Genomic DNA, 7,500 nt, shown 5'->3' with positions numbered 1-7,500 from the left:
CTGATCCTAAACATGTTTTACCTCTCTCCTCCCCCTGTCACATACGTGTCTGATCCTAAACATGTTTTACCTCTCTCCTCCCCCTGTCACATACGTGTCTGATCCTAAACATGTTTTACCTCTCTCCTCCCCCTGTCACATACGTGTCTGATCCTAAACATGTTTTACCTCTCTCCTCCCCCTGTCACATACGTGTCTGATCCTAAACATGTTTACCTCTCTCCTCCCTCTCTCCTCCCCCTGTCACATACGTGTCTGATCCTAAACATGTTTTACCTCTCTCCTCCCCCTGTCACATACGTGTCTGATCCTAAACATGTTTTACCTCTCTCCTCCCCCTGTCACATACGTGTCTGATCCTAAATATGTTTTACCTCTCTCCTCCCCCTGTCACATACGTGTCTGATCCTAAACATGTTTTACCTCTCTCCTCCCTCTCTCCTCCCCCTGTCACATACGTGTCTGATCCTAAACATGTTTTACCTCTCTCCTCCCCCTGTCACATACGTGTCTGATCCTAAACATGTTTTACCTCTCTCCTCCCCCTGTCACATACGTGTCTGATCCTAAACATGTTTTACCTCTCTCCTCCCCCTGTCACATACGTGTCTGATCCTAAACATGTTTTACCTCTCTCCTCCCCCTGTCACATACGTGTCTGATCCTAAACATGTTTTACCTCTCTCCTCCCCCTGTCACATACGTGTCTGATCCTAAACATGTTTTACCTCTCTCCTCCCCCTGTCACATACGTGTCTGATCCTAAACATGTTTTACCTCTCTCCTCCCCCTGTCACATACGTGTCTGATCCTAAACATGTTTTACCTCTCTCCTCCCTCCTTGCACCTCCATTCCCTTTTCACACCTCCCTCACTTCCTCATGCTTGTATGGGACATGAGACTATATCTTGTCTCCCCCCCCCCCCTCTCTCTCTTCCCCTCCATCTATCCTATACCTCCTGTCTTTCGGCTGCAATTTCACCATTCGCTTTAGTGTAATGAGGTGATTATTCCAATATTCTAATAGATAGAATTATAATAGGTACTTTATTAAACCCTTGAGGAAACTTGGGGGTGTTGCTAGCAGCAGAATAAATTATAGCATGCAAAACAAAAATCACCCTTCTTCTCCTATTAGTCATTATGTCAAAGTAGATACATGGTGGATATCTGATTTGGAACAAACCTCCTCAACTCATATGGAAAGTTGATGGGGGGAAATCATATTTGGATGTATTGCACAGTGCTATTGACAGATTGTCAGATGGTCAGTGTTGTGCAGACAGGCTGTAGAGAGTGGCACAGGAGATCAGATGGTCAGTGTTAGTGCAGACAGGATGTAGAGAGTGGCACAGGAGATCAGATGGTCAGTGTTGTGCAGACAGGATGTAGAGAGTGGCAGGCAGGGGAGATAATGCTCACAGGGCAAAACAGCCTCCCAGCAGGCAGCTCAGGCTTTACTGTAAGAGCAATATGTGTCTAATCCTAAAGTCAAATGGCAAGGTCACTCTCTGTCACCTCTTCCTGCTTTCACTCCTGAACCCTTTCAACTATCTTCAAGTAGATCCGGCAAAGTTCAAAAGGACAAGTGCATTTTGTTCAGTTGGGAACACTTCCTTCTCATCCCTGTCTGGATGTGTGGATGTGCTTCTGGTGTGGCTGAAGGCTGACTTCAAAAAGCAATGTTTTATTTTGTGCTTTCCCAGTTTGCCACAGTCGAGGGAATACAATACGATACGATACGATACGATACGATACGATACGATACGATACGATACGATACGATATGATACGATACAATGCAATAAGATACAATACAATACCATTCAGGTCAGTCAGTCATTCATTCAGTCAGTCTAATGGTTCGTCAGATGGCCTCAAGAGGCTGTTTTGACTGTGAGATATATGAGTTTCCCGTAGAGAGGCGCAAAATCAAAAGTTCTTTACTTCCGCCACACCGCCACCTACTGCACCGGAGTGCGTAGTATAATGATGACATAAAGCAGGGGCTTTCAAAGTCTGACACTGTGGGCCTCTGAGGGGAAAACAACTACAGTAGAAAATGGCTAAATGTATTGAACGCTACCTATTCTCCACCTCTCTACGTCTACGATATCTTATAAAACGGAGTTCCAGTCCTCGATTGGCTGAGCCGGGTTCGAAGCCTTTCTAAAATAAAACTCTTTAAACACACATGTGACTGCATCACAGTATTACTCCACACAACAGTGTCTCTGTGTTGCTGCGTCTACGTGGGTACATCACATTTCTCTTAATTGCACGCACGTGTGTTTTGCGTGGTACTCTGCTTATGTTCCAGCTGAAGGACTCCATTGCTTGGCAGAATAATAATAATTTCAATAATAATAATAATAATAATAATATAGATTTTTTTGTTAGTAACCATTTAAAAAAAGCAATAAGCCCTGTGATTTGAACCACTGTGGTTTTACAACAGCTAAGGGCTGCTCTAAGGCGCGTATTGCTTAAACTACACCGGTGTTTCTTTAACTGTGGGTTAGGGCCCAAAATGGCCTATTTTCTGCTGGGTGGTCCAGACATTACAGTACAAAAGAGTCATATGTTTTCATGAGCCTTGGACCCGGGGTGACAAAGGCTAACTTCAGACAGGAAATAGTTTAAAAAGCCCTGTTCTAACCTATTCCACTCTGGACAACTTCATCCATCACAAGGAAACGGCAAAGTTAAAAACAAAACAAAACAAGGAGCACTGAGTAAAAGGCCTCTCTCTCTCTCTCTCTCTCTCTCTCTCTCTCCCTCCCTCTCCTCCCCTTATCTCTTAGTTTATATCCGCTCTTCTTTCTCTTCTCTCTCTGCCTGCCCTCCGCCCGCACACACTTCCCTCTCCTCCACCCTCTCTCCGTCATGAGCGCAGGCTTGTTCCAGTCTGCTGCTCGTCTCTTATCACGGCTCAGAGCAAATAAAGAAACAGTGAGTCTGACAGAGCAATCAGGCCGACAACAGAACACAGGCGGAGTTTTTACTCTTCCGTTTGTCTGTCTGAAACAAATGAAGCCGGCAGGGGCCACTGGCTTACATCGGGGGACAGCTTGTCGCAGATAATGCTCTCATTTGGAGGGAAATTGACCCTGGGCGCTGAATCCACAACGAGATAACTGGCTAGAATGCATGTAGGACTTTATTGGAATGAGAGAGAGAGAGAGAGAGAGAGAGAGAGAAATGAAAGAGAGGAAAGGAGAAGAATAGCATTTTGGTGTAGTCACAGAAGGTGGAGGGAGAACATTTACGTTCCAAAAGTGATAAAAGTTATTCCCGTTTGTGAAGATTATCATACTGAAGCCAAAACTTTTGTCATAGTGCAATCAATAATTTTACTATAACAATAGCCACAGACCTTATTTATTTTATGGATTTAAGTGAAATGCCCATTCTAAAACCCCGTTCACTTTTTGCCTGGCGAACGCGGAAGTATACTTCAGTTCTTTGGCAGCCGGCTGGCAGCACCAACTGAAGATGGCTGCCACTGTATCCGTGGTGCAAAGCAACAAATAGCTGAGCATCAAAGATCATGAGGACATCATATTTCACAGGCACTTCTCACTCTCATGGTTTTATATCTTCCTGATCTCCACAATGTATATGTGTGGAGTATATATAGGCCTATCTCAAGGTTCCATCCTTGGTTGTTTTATATGCGTTGCCTTCATGTTCATTATGTCGCAGCACCGCAGGCCTTGGGCGTCGTTATTGTCATTATTGTCGTGTAGCGGCCTGGGAGAACCCTTCATGTCGCTGCTACACAGTGTTGGTAATGAGCCAAAGAAGGTCGGAAATGAGTTTTGCATTCTGAGATTTTAAGTGATTTGGTTACTTTCATCTCCATAGTACATCATGGTGAATAGTTATTTTCATAAAAGAAAAGGCAAAGTCTTCCTTTTTTATGCTTTTTTTTGGTGGAATGCCACTATAGAAAATAGAATGTTGTGGACTGTTTAAAGCCATTTTTTCCTCATGTTTTCGTTTCAGACACAAGCGGTTAAAATACTCATAACTTTCGATCACAGTCATTCAAAAAGTTACATAGGGGAGAGTTGATGTCATGTGAATTTTTTTTTGCAGAGCACCACACGTATTGTTGTGTATTCGACTTGCTCGTCTAGAAGTTTCCAACGGCCTCGGTTGCTTTGAACATTTGAGTTAAGGAGGAAAGAAAGGTTTGCCACAGCTTAATGAGTTAGGGTGGAGCTTCTGTTGATGTAGCCACGCTAGCATCTCCGTTCCAACAGTCTCTGGTCAACCCGTTCTCCTGGTGCTTCACCAGCCCTTCGATTGGTGAGGAACAACACTTGACAAACTCCATTAGGAAAAGGGGGAAATACACAACTGATTTGTCCATCTCCCTGCTGATCAGAGTGCCATCGTCCATGCAATCTGATGAGCATCTCACATAGAGATAAGAGAGACCTCTGAGAGAGAACGCCCTAGCCTGGAAATGCTCCGTAGTGGCGCAACCTTGTAAGCTCCACCCAATGTCACCATGGCAACCCATTAGAAAACAATATGGCAGCTCTTTACGCAACACTATTATGACAGTACGTAGCTGTAAAATCATGTTACTACCACTAATAATATTAAATATAGTTGTAATAGTATTATTTGTGTTTGTGTGTGTGTGTGCGTGCGCGTAAGTCTCACATATGCAAGTCTGTGATATTCATCTAATGTGAGGGGTGGTGTGCATGTGTAGTGTGTGTGTGTTTGTGTGCGCGGATGCATGTAAATATTTCCACAAGCGAGTGTGTGTGTGTAGTGAGAGAGATGTGCATGCATATGCCTGGCAGCCATGTATGTGATATTTAACTAGAGGAATGGTTGCAGTCGGGGGTGTTTGGTTAAGCGGTCGGAGCGTGCCTGCGGGGTACTCCAGGGCCTCCACCCCTGTGATCCCACTGCACCGGTGCCACCAGGACGCTCCAGAATGTCAAACATCCAATGTACTGAAGAAACCTCATATATCCATCAGGACGAGATAGGATCAACTGGTCTTTTTTTTCATCCTGACGCCTGTTCTGCCATCGAAACGGCAAATATGGGTTGCTTTTACGCCCAAGTCATGACACATTTGCTATATCAATTATCATTTAAATAAAATAAAGTAATAATAATAATAAATAATGCTGAATTGGAGATATGAGTTTTGTGCAGCCTAGTCTATCAGTATTCAGACAAAGCGAAACGAGCCCAGACCAGGACAAAATATTAAACACTCCACATTCCCCCTCAGCCGGCTGTTATGAAGAGGGAAAATGTCACTTTAGAAGTCACATTATACAGCCTGATTCAAAAGGGGAACATTTTATATACATTATTTATACTCGTCATATTATTAAATAGCTTTCCTGTTTCCAGGTACACTTTAGTTCTGGAAATGTGACTGAGCAGAGTATAATTCATATTATTATTTGAGTATTTTCCCAAAATATGACCATACTGTCGTTTAGAATGCGAGCCCATGAGGACTAGGGAAGGTAAAACATGGACTATACAGTATTTATCCAGAAAAGGCTGATTGAGCACAAGGTCACACTCAGTCACACACATTCACACCTGCATGGGAGCTGGATCACAGTCAGGCGCGGACTGCATAATCGGGCACGTCGGGCAAATGCCCGGGGGCCTGGCCTGGCCTGCATTTTTTTTTTTTTTTTTTGTGCCCGCAGTCAGGCCACTCACTGAACAGCAGGCCAGGCGCCGCCTACTGGTTTACTAGTGGTTTTATTACTTTATTAGTTAGTCAAGTAATAATTACATTTCAGGGTTAAAGTGGGTGCATCTCATTGTAAAATTGGACTCAGCCCAAATTGGGCTTCAAACGGCCCAAATTGGGCTTCAAACGACCCAAATCTATTGTTTATTTGTTTATTGTTTATTGTTTATTTGCACAGAGAAAAAAAAAAGAATAACAGATAGTACAAGTATCTTAATACAAAGAAATTGTGCAGGTGAGGGAAAGAAACCCGGAAGGGCTTATAGAGTCTCACCTTATTTAAAAACAAATTAAAAACTAATAATGAAAAAAAAACACAATCAGCACAATATTTTTAAAACAATAAAAAGTTTAAAAAAAATATATATATAAAAAGAAGAAAAAAATAATAATAATAATAATAAAAAGAAGGAAAAGAAAAGAAAAAGCAAACAGGTGCACCAGCGGCTTAACAAATTAAATCAATCAATAAGATACAGGGGTAAAGAAATCAGGTACTGTGCTCTTTTAAGAGAAGTTGTTTAAGTTTTTTTTTGAAAAGTGGAAATGAGGAGTGACTACGGAGTGCAGCAGAAAGACTTCAGGGCTTCAAACGACCCAAATCTGGCTTCAAACGGCTCAAATTGGGCTTCAAACGGCCCAAATCTGGCTTCAAACGACCCAAATTGGGCTTCAAATGGCCCAAATTGGGCTTCAAACGGCCCAAATCTGGCTTCAAACGACCCAAATTGGGCTTCAAACGGCCCACATTTTTGGCACGCGCGTCGGCCCGTATTGGCCTGGCCTGCTTGGTATCTAATGCCCGGCCTGAATTATGATCCCAGTCCGCCCCTGATCACAGTCCTGTGCTGTTGGAAACTGGGAATCTTTACTTTAGTAAGTTAACTGCCTTGCTCTATGGCACTTCAACACTATTTGTTGGGAAAAGGGTCTCTCATTTTCTTCTAACACAGAGATGTACCCACCGAGGGAAACAAGGATTCACAAGGGTGACTTTCCAGTTACCAGCCCACCTCCTTAATCTATTAGCCTACCTGTTGGAATAGTTTCAGTCCCTTTCCACTCCCTGCGTGTCGCTCTCAAATGCCTCGCCGCTGTGAAACAACAACGCTAGCTAGCAAGCTAGCAACCTACACACTGACAATGGCAAGTTTTGATGAAGATTTGGATGGTGCAATAAAGCCGTCCTGCTTGGTACTTTCAGTGGATGGTTGTAAAGATAACGGAACATTTGTTTTTCGCTATAAAAAATGAGAGAGAGTAAGAGGAGCCAGACAGAAACGGAGATAGTTTGGCAAGTGAGACGGAGACTGGGATGGATTATTTTTTACTTTTGCAATATGTTTCAGGTTCATGGCAGAATATTCGGTTGTCACTTTGAATCCCAGATGATTCTTTCCATTGTGTGAATGGAAACAGGTGTTTTGAGGGCCGCTGACAGAAATGCGAAACGGGCGACAGCGAGGAAGACGAGCAGAGGAAGAAAGGACAAAGTGAAACGAAACAGCAGAAAAGATGAAATGGAACCGCCGGGGAAGAAAAGAGAGCAAGAAAGAGCACGAAAGAGCAGCGATGATTGAGAGACATTTCCATTTAGATGGGAGGGCAGAGTCTTTTTGTGAGGCGAGGGAAAGCGTTTTCATGTGAATCACTCTGCAAAGTCATCATGGTAAAATAGAGCTCGCATTTCACATCTGCATGAGTTTGGATCAGAACTTTGAAAGAGTGCGTCATCAAAAGTTTCCCAAAC

Source organism: Poromitra crassiceps (genome assembly GCF_964638095.1).
Source record: "Poromitra crassiceps genome assembly, contig: HAP1_SCAFFOLD_230, whole genome shotgun sequence".
Classification (NCBI taxonomy): domain Eukaryota; kingdom Metazoa; phylum Chordata; class Actinopteri; order Beryciformes; family Melamphaidae; genus Poromitra; species Poromitra crassiceps.
This window is presented reverse-complemented; position numbering follows the sequence as displayed.